At 47.6% G+C, this 9,423-nt stretch overlaps 1 long non-coding RNA gene across 1 annotated transcript; it reads right to left on the minus strand.

Annotated features, from left to right (window-relative positions):
- Positions 1-229: 229 nt before the first annotated feature.
- LOC119949802 lies at positions 230-714 on the minus strand. The gene is made up of 2 exons (XR_005457318.1): positions 552-714; positions 230-439 (listed from the first exon to the last, which is right to left on the minus strand). It is a non-coding gene; the product is annotated as an uncharacterized LOC119949802 (long non-coding RNA).
- Positions 715-9,423: the final 8,709 nt, after the last annotated feature.

The raw sequence follows: 9,423 nt of genomic DNA on the forward strand, positions 1-9,423 counted from the left end.
CTGTGTGTGGGGGTGGGGGGGGGGGGGGGCACCTTCGCCGAGCCGATCGCAGGCCGGGGCTGTGGGAATGGACCTCAAGCTGGGGGGCTCTGGGCCCATGGCCCCTTCTGCACCAGGACCGCGTGAGGCAGCAGCCAAGGTGGAGGTTTCCCCCACCTTCTCCCCTCCCCGGCCTTCTCCCATATCCACACATCTGGCCTGGAGAAAAGACTTTCACAACCAAGGAAAGTTAGTTTCAATCAGTTTAATGCCACCCGAAAACACTACAATTATAGGTTCCTAAGACAGGTGTTGGACCCATTCACTCGTGGATTCAGTCATCTTGGGATGATATTCCATGGCTCTTCTGGAATCTTCTGGAGCCTGGGTGATCGTTGGGAGCAGCTGAAGGATCACTGTCTTCCTGGGATAGCACACCACCTTCTGCTGCCTTTGGGAACTATAGATGGGATTTGGGGGGTTGATTAGAAAGGCTTATTTTTCAGGCCTCTCTGGGCATCCATTTCCCACCCCCCAGGTGATCCGGACCCACGTCTGGAACCCAAGCTTACCTCTCTTAGTTCTCGTCCTCCGCCTAGTTCTGCGCTGTCTGGACCGGGTGGTTTTCATGGCTAATCTTCTCTCTTCCATCTCAGTTTGTCTTCTAAGATAGCGACGTCTGGCTCTTCTGGTCCTAGCCATGTTGGCGCGATCAGGTCAGGTCTTCTCAGGAGTTGGTTGGCAACTGAGGCTCAGACAGCCCACCAGGCCCGTATTTATAACCCACCCACCCTGGGGCCTCTGTGACGTCACCTTTGCTCCCTTCTCAGTTCTTGCCTTGTGGCGCTTGAAGCTGGAGCCATCCAGCCCAATCAACCCTACCCCTATTGTTGTGTAAGAGATGGGCCAGAGGAGGGGAAGGGAGGGGGAGAGTGGGCTGTTTCCAAGTCAACGTGAGTAGAGCGAACAGTGCAAGCTGGGAGTTAGTGGACAAAGGGGGCCGATGTGTCAGTTGGAAAACTTTGGCAGAGGGCCTTGAGGGCTAACGGGTGGGAGGTTCCGCTGGCTGAAGCGGGTTGGGTGTCTACTGGGGGGCTCTGAGGAGTGGAGAGACTCATCTCAAGGGATGCTCCAGGAAGACGTCTCATCCTGTGAGCCCCACGTGACACAGGGATCGTGTCCGATCTGATTCACTCGAATCGACCCCAGCGTGGAACATGGAGCTGGGCCATACTAGGCCCTTGATGATAGGAACAGTGGTAGAGGTTATTACAAGGCTGGAGCCAGCGAGTCCCAGGGAGGAGTGGGTTCACTCAGTCTATGGTATTTATTGAGCGCTTACTGTGTGCAGAGCACTGTACTAAGTACTTGGGAGAGTACAATACAATGATATAACAGAGTTGGTATACACATTCCCTGCTCACAATGAGCATGCAGTCAAGAGGGGGAGACAGACATTAATATAAATAAATTAATAAATAACTTGAGCCTTGGTGGGAGCCTTTTCAATGAAGAAGATGGGAAGGTCATGTGGAGGTCAGGTGGATTTGGGATGTTCAGTTTCAGTCAAAGTGAGTTTCAGGAGCCCTCATGTCTCCTACAGGCAGCAGGGCAAAGGGCCACTGTGATGTCACACTAGCCACTCACTGGGGCCTCTCAATTCATTCCCAAACCTGTAAAATGAATCGATCAATCATATTCATTAAGCACTTACTGTGTGCAGAGCACTGTACTAATCAATCATATTCATTGAGCTGTGTGCAGAGCACTGTACTAAGCGCCTGGGAGAGTACAATATAACAGAGTTGATAGACATGTTCCCTGCCCATAGTGAGTTTGCAATCTAGAGAGGGAGACAGACCTTAATAATAATAATAATAATAATGGCATTTATCAATCAATCAATCAATCAATCGTATTTATTGAGCGCTTACTGTGTGCAGAGCACTGTACTAAGCACTTGGGAAGTACATGTTGGCAACATATAGAGACAGTCGCTACCCAACAGTGGGCTCACAGTCTAGAAGGGGGAGACAGACAACAAAACCAAACATATTAACAAAATAAAATAGAATAGATATGTACAAGTATAATAAATAGAGTAATAAATATGTACAAACATATATACATATATACACCAATCAACCAGTTGTAATTATTTAACCCCTACGGTGCACAGAGCAGTGTACTAATCCTTGGGGAGAGGGCAGTTCAGGTGGTAGATACAATTCCTAACTACAAGGTCTTCCTAATAGTATCAGAACAAAAAACTTGTGATTGTCACCTGGAATGGACAGGCAATCAAATGCAAGTCATGCTCACAGGGGAAATACCCACTAGGTTTTATTTTTTATTATGCATTAAAGTTAGTATTCACTTGTTCACTAAAATTGGAGGTGGACATGTGTGTTAATGTGTCCATACAAAGTTCCAGACTATTAGAGGGCCTCAATAAGTACTCTTGCTGTCTTGGTGCTCACATCAGCATCATCAATCGTATTTATTGAGTGCTTACTGTGTTCAGAGCACTGTACTAAGCGCTTGGGAAGTACCAGCTGGCAACATATAGAGACAGTCCCTACCCAACAGCGGGCTCACAGTCAAGATCATCACATCCCCTTCTAGACTGTGAGCCCGCTGTTGGGTAGGGACCGTCTCTATATGTTGCCAACTTGCACTTCCCAAGCGCTTAGTACAGTGCTCTGCACACAGTAAGTGCTCAATGAATACGAATGAATGAATGAATGAATGAATGAATGAATGAACACGGCCTGAGGGGATAGGGGAGGCACCATCCTTTTAGGTTGGATGATTTTTGTTTTTCATCTGCATGGAAGCAGGGGCCTGGAGGAAGCAGTGTGGCTCAGTGGAAAGAGCCCGGGCTTTGGAGTCATAGGTCATGGGTTCAAACCCCGGCTCCGCCAATTGTCAGCTGTGTGACTTGGGACAAGTCACTTCACTTCTCTGGGCCTCAGTGACCTCATCTGCAAAATGGGGATGAAGACTGTGAGCCCCCCGTGGGACAACCTGATCACCTTGTAACCTCCCCAGCGCTTAGAACAGTGCTTTGCACATAGTAAGCGCTTAATAAATGCCATCATTATTATTATCATTATTATCCTTCTAGGTGGGATGATTTTTGTCATTCATCTGCATGGAAGCAGGGGCCTGGAGGGAATGGCCAGCTGAAGTTCCTTCCAGCTCTTGCCATGTGTGATTCTGACACTCAAAATTTGGGGAAAAAGAGCAAAATGATGTTTTGGGAACCATTTCAGGACTGACCTGATATTTTGGATGTCCAGTCCTCCAGACCTTTTCCAATTTGTGAGTTGACAAAAGATCAGTGTGCTGTTTGCAGTGTGGAACATGGAATTACTAGAGAGGTAGTGTTGCCTAGTGGATGGAGCATGGGCCTGGGGGTCAGAATGACCTGGGTTCCAATCCCAGCTCTGCCACTTGTCTGCTGTGTGACCTTGGGCAAGTCACCTCACTTCTCAGTGGCTCAGTTACCTCATCTGTAAAATGGGGATGAAGACTGTGGGACATGGCCTGGTTCCAATTTGATTAGCTTGTATCTCCCCCAGGGCTTAGTACAGTGTCTGACACATAGTAAGCACTTAAGAAATTCTATTTTAAAAACCCAAAAAACTATTCTCCTCTTGACTGTCAGCTCCTTGAGGACAGGGAGCGTGTCTACTAACTCAGTTGTCCTCTCCCAAGTGCTTAGTATAGTGCTTTGCACCAAGTAGACTGTAGCTCTGTAAGCTCAGAGAAGCAGCGTGGCCCAGTGGAAAGAGCCCGGGCCTTGGAGTCAGAGGTCATGGGTTCAAATCCCGGCTCCGCCAGTTGTCAGCTCTGTGACTTTGGGCAAGTCACTTCACTTCTCTGGGCCTCAGTTCCCTCATCTGCAAAATGGGGAGGAAGACTGTGAGCCCCCCATGGGACAACCTGATCGCCTTGTAACCTCTCCAGCGCTTAGAGCAGTGCTTTGCACATAGTAAGCGCTTAATGATGATGATGGCATTTATTAATATTAATATTAATATTTATTAATAAATGCCAGCATCATCATAAGCTCCTTGAGGGGAGGGATCATGTCTTCTAACTCTAGTGTGCTCTTCCAAATGCTTAGGCCAGTGCTCTGCACACAGTAATAATAATAATCATCATAATAATGACATTTGTTAAGCGCTTACCTTGTGCAAAGCACTGCTCTAAGCACTGGGGGGATACAAGGCGATCAGGTTGTCCCGCGTGGGGCTCACAGCCATCATCCCCATTCTACAGATGAGGTAACTGAGGCTCCGAGAAGTGAAGTGACTCACCCAAGGTCACCCAGGAGACATTTGGCGGAGCCGGAATTCGAACCCACGACTTCTGACTCCAAAGCCCGGGCTCTTTCCACTGAGCCACGCTGCTGCAAGCGTGGCTACAAGCTCCCGGAGAGCTGGGATGGTGTCTACTAACTATTACACTTTCCCAAGCATTTAGTACAGTGCTCTGCGTGCAGTAAGTACTCGATAAATAACACTGATTGATTAGTTAATTGATTAGTAGAACTGGAGGGAATGCTTGGGTCTCCTCTTTTGAAATCCCTTCTCTCCATCCTAGCCCATGCTCCTTTTGGAGAGAGTTACCTGCCAAATGATTCCAGCCCAGCGGTATCAGCTGATTAGCCCGTGGCCTCAACAACAACTCTCTCCTCGACCCCCTCCAGTCTGGCTTCCGTCCCCTTCATTCCACGGAAACTGCGCTCTCAAAGGTCACCAATGACCTCCTGCTTGCCAAATCCAGTGGCTCATATTCTGTCCTAATCCTCCTCGACCTCTCAGCTGCCTTTGACACTGTGGACCACCCCCTCCTCCTCAACACGCTATCTGACCTTGGCTTCACAGACTCCGTCCTCTCCTGGTTCTCCTCTTATCTCTCCGGTGGTTCTTTCTCAGTCTCTTTTGCAGGCTCCTCCTCCCCCTCCCATCCTCTTACTGTGGGGGTTCCCCAAGGTTCAGTGCTTGGTCCCCTTCTGTTCTCAATCTACACTCACTCCCTTGGTGACCTCATTCGCTCCCACGGCTTCAACTATCATCTCTACGCTGATGACACCCAGATCTACATCTCTGCCCCTACTCTCTCCCCCTCCCTCCAGGCTCGCATCTCCTCCTGCCTTCAGGACATCTCCATCTGGATGTCCACCCGCCACCTAAAGCTCAACATGTCGAAGACTGAGCTCCTTGTCTTCCCTCCCAAACCTTGTCCTCTCCCTGACTTTCCCATCTCTGTTGATGGCACTACCATCCTTCCCGCCTCACAAGCCCGCAACCTTGGTGTCATCCTCGACTCCGCTCTCTCGTTCACCCCTCACATCCAAGCCGTCACCAAAACCTGCCGGTCTCAGCTCCGCAACATTGCCAAGATCCGCCCTTTCCTCTCCATCCAAACTGCTACCCTGCTCATTCAAGCTCTCATCCTATCCCGTCTGGACTACTGCACCAGCCTTCTCTCTGATCTCCCATCCTCGTGTCTCTCTCCACTTCAATCCATACTTCATGCTGCTGCCCGGATTATCTTTGTCCAGAAACGCTCTGGGCATAATACTCCCCTCCTCAAAAATCACCAGTGGCTACCAATCAATCTGCGCATCAGGCAGAAACTCCTCACCCTGGGCTTCAAGGCTGTCCATCACCTCGCCCCCTCCTACCTCACCTCCCTTCTCTCCTTCTACTGCCCAGCCCGCAACCTCCACTCCTCCACCGCTAATCTCCTCACTGTACCTCGTTCTCGCCTGTCCCGCCGTCGACCCCCGGCCCACGTCATCCCCCGGGCCTGGAATGCCCTCCCTCTGCCCATCCGCCAAGCTAGCTCTCTTCCTCCCTTCAAGGCCCTGCTGAGAGCTCACCTCCTCCAGGAGGCCTTCCCAGACTGAGCCCCTTCCTTCCTCTCCCCCTCGTCCCCCTCTCCATCCCCCCATCTTACCTCCTTCCCTTCCCCACAGCACCTGTATATATGTATATATGGTTGTACATATTTATTACTCTATTTATTTATTTATTTATTTATTTTACTTGTACATTTCTATCCTATTTATTTTATTTTGTTGGTATGTTTGGTTCTGTTCTCTGTCTCCCCCTTTTAGAGTTTGAGCCCACTGTTGGGTAGGGACTGTCTCTATGTGTTGCCAATTTGTACTTCCCAAGCGCTTAGTACAGTGCTCTGCACATAGTAAGCGCTCAATAAATACGATTGATTGATTGATTGATTGATTGATTTTTCAGATTGCCATTAAAAGATGGTTAGCAAAAACGTAATTAGTAAGAGTGGCTGCGTTTAAAAGCTACTTTTGAAAACTGGGATAAGGGCAGAATACATCCCTTTACAATCATCTCTCCACCCCTGCTGACTAGTGGTTTATTAAGCACTTACTATATGCAAAGCACTGTTCTAAGCACTGGGAAGGTTACAAGGTGCTCAGATTGTCCCATGGGGGGCTCACAGTTTTAATCCCCATTTTACAGATGAGGGAACTGAGGCCCAGAGAAGTGAAGTGACTTGCCCAAAGTCACACAGCGGACAATTGGCTGAGCTGGGATTTGAACCCATGACCTCTGACTCCACAACCCATGCTCTTTCCACTGAGTCATGCTGCTTCTCCAATAATCTTCTCTAATAAATAGAAATTAATTAATTAGCTTCTAATTAATAAGCTTCTCTAATTAATAGAAATAAATGAAATAGGATATGTACATAGTGCCATGGGGCCGAGGGAGGGGCAAATAAAGGGTGCAAATCCAAGTGCAAGGGTGATGCAGAAGAAAGAGAGACAAAAAGAAATGAGGGCTTACGTCAGGGAAGGCCTCTTGGAGAAGATGTGCTTTAAATAAGATCACGGGCTTTGGAATCAGAGGTCATGGGTACAAATCCCAGCTCTGCCACTTAGCTGTGTGACTTTAGGCAAGTCACTTCACTTCTCTGTGCCTCAGTTCCCTCATCCGTAAAATGGGGATGAAGACTGTGAGCCCCCTGTGGGGCAACCTGATCACCTTGCATCCCCCCCTGCAGCACTTAGAACAGTGCTTTGCACATAGTAAGTGCTTAATAAATGCTATTATTATTATTATTATTATTAAATAAGGTTTGAAAGGTGGGGAGAGTGATCACCAGTTGGATCTGAAGGAGGATGTTCCAGGCCAGAGGCAGGATGTGGCTGAGAGGATGGCAGTGAGATAGACAAGATCGAAACATATCAAGCAGGCTGGCACTAGAGGAGTGACGTATGCGGGCAGGATTGTGGTACGGAATCAGTGAGGTGTGGTTGGAGGGGGCAAGGTGATTGCTTTAAATCCGAGGGTAAGGAGTTCCTGTTTGACGTGCAGGTAGAAGGGCAATCTCTGGAGGTTCTTGAGGAGTGGCAAAACATGAATTTAATGTTTTTGTAGAAAAATGATCTGGACAGCAGAGTGAAGTATGGATGGGAGTGGAGAGAGACAGGAGATCAGCAAGGAAGCTGATACAGCAATAAAAGCAGGAATGGATAAGTGTTTGGATTAACAGGGTAGCAGTTTGGATGGAGAGGATGGCAGTTTGGTGGATTTTTGTGACGTTGTGAAGGGTGAACCAACACGATTTGGTGACAGATTGAATGTGTGGGTTGAATGAGAGAGAGGAGTCGAGTATAACACAAGTTACAGGCTTGCAAGACAGAAGGATGATGGTGCTGTCTACAATTATGGGAAAGTCAGGGACAGGACAGGGTTTGGGTGGGAAGATAAGGAGTTCTGTTTTGGACTATTCTATTCTATTCTATTTATTTTATTTTGTTATTATGTTTGGTTTTGTTCTCTGTCTCCCCCTTTTAGACTGTGAGCCCACTGTTGGGTAGGGACTGTCTCTATATGTTGCCAACTTGTACTTCCCAAGCGCTTAGTACAGTGCTCTGCACACAGTAAGCGCTCAATAAATACGATTGATGATGATGATGATGATGATGACTGTGAGCCTGTGTGTGACAGGGGCAGTGTCCAACCTGATGAACTTGTATTCATTCATTCAATTGTATTTATTGAGTGCTTACTGTATGCAAAGCACTGTACTAAGCGCTTGGGAATCACCTGGCACATAATAAGTGCTTAATAAATACCACTTAAAAACACCCAAAAACAAAAACCAAAAATGTTTACTGTGTGCTGAGCACTTTACTAAGCACTTGGGAGAGTACAATACAGTGGAATTGGTAGACACTTCCCCTGTCCACAATGAGCTTGCAGTCCAGAGGGGAAGGGATGAGGCAGTCTGGCCTAGTGGAAAGAGCACAGGCCAGGGAATCAATTGATCTGAGTTCCAATCCCAGCTCTGCCATTTGCCTGCTGGGTGACCTTGGGCAAGTCTCTTTGCCTCTCTGAGCCTCAGTTTCTTTGTAAGCTCTTCAAGGGCAAGGATCATGTCTATCAACTCTATTTTACTCTCTCCAGCTCTTAGTACAGTGTTCTGCACTCAGCAAGCACTTAATAAACAAGCATAAATTACATACCAAGAAATCTATAACCTTTGTATCCATCTTCATCCGTACAACGGACAAAAGCTTGGGAGCTAGACAAACATTTGACTAAGCTACAGGCAGACTTCAATTCAGGTTTCTTAATTATTATGTGAGAAGTGTGTGTTTCTGATGGATAATTTTACTATTAAAAGTGCCCTCTTGTTGTGGAAAATCAAATTCAACTACAGAGCCAAGTTTAAGGCAAATATTGAAAGATGTGAATCTTTTCTAATCCACTCTGGTATTGTACTCTTATATGAGATTAGTCACCAAAGCCGTTCGTTGGAAATCACTAACTGTTTAGTTTATCAAGAGATTAGAAGTAAGTCTATTTGGCTAATATGTGATTGAAGATACAAGAGTTCAACAAGAGAGTGACTCTGGTCACACCAAGGAATATTTGACTGTCACTAGGTGAAGAGACAATCCATCAGTGGTATTTATTGAGCGCTTTATTGTGTGCAGAATGCTGTACTAAGAGGTTGGGAGAGTACATTATAGAAGAGTTGGTAGACATGTTTCCTGCCCACTCCCAACTATCCCAACTTCAACTACCATCTCTACGCTGATGACACCCAGATCTACATCTCTGCCCCTGCTCTCTCCCCCTCTCTCCAGGCTCGCATCTCCTCCTGCCTTCAGGACATCTCCATCTGGATGTCCGCCCACCACCTAAAGGTCAACATGTCGAAGACTGAACTCCTTGTCTTCCCTCCCAAACCTTGCCCTCTCCCTGACTTTCCCATCTCTGTTAACGGCACTACCATCCTTCCCGTCTCACAAGCCCGCAACCTTGGTGTCATCCTCGACTCCGCTCTCTCATTCACCCCTCACATCCAAGCCATCACCAAAACCTGCTGGTCTCAGCTCCGCAACATTGCCAAGATCGGCCCTGTCCTCTCCATCCATAC

Source organism: Tachyglossus aculeatus, chromosome X1, assembly GCF_015852505.1.
Source record: "Tachyglossus aculeatus isolate mTacAcu1 chromosome X1, mTacAcu1.pri, whole genome shotgun sequence".
NCBI lineage: Eukaryota > Metazoa > Chordata > Mammalia > Monotremata > Tachyglossidae > Tachyglossus > Tachyglossus aculeatus.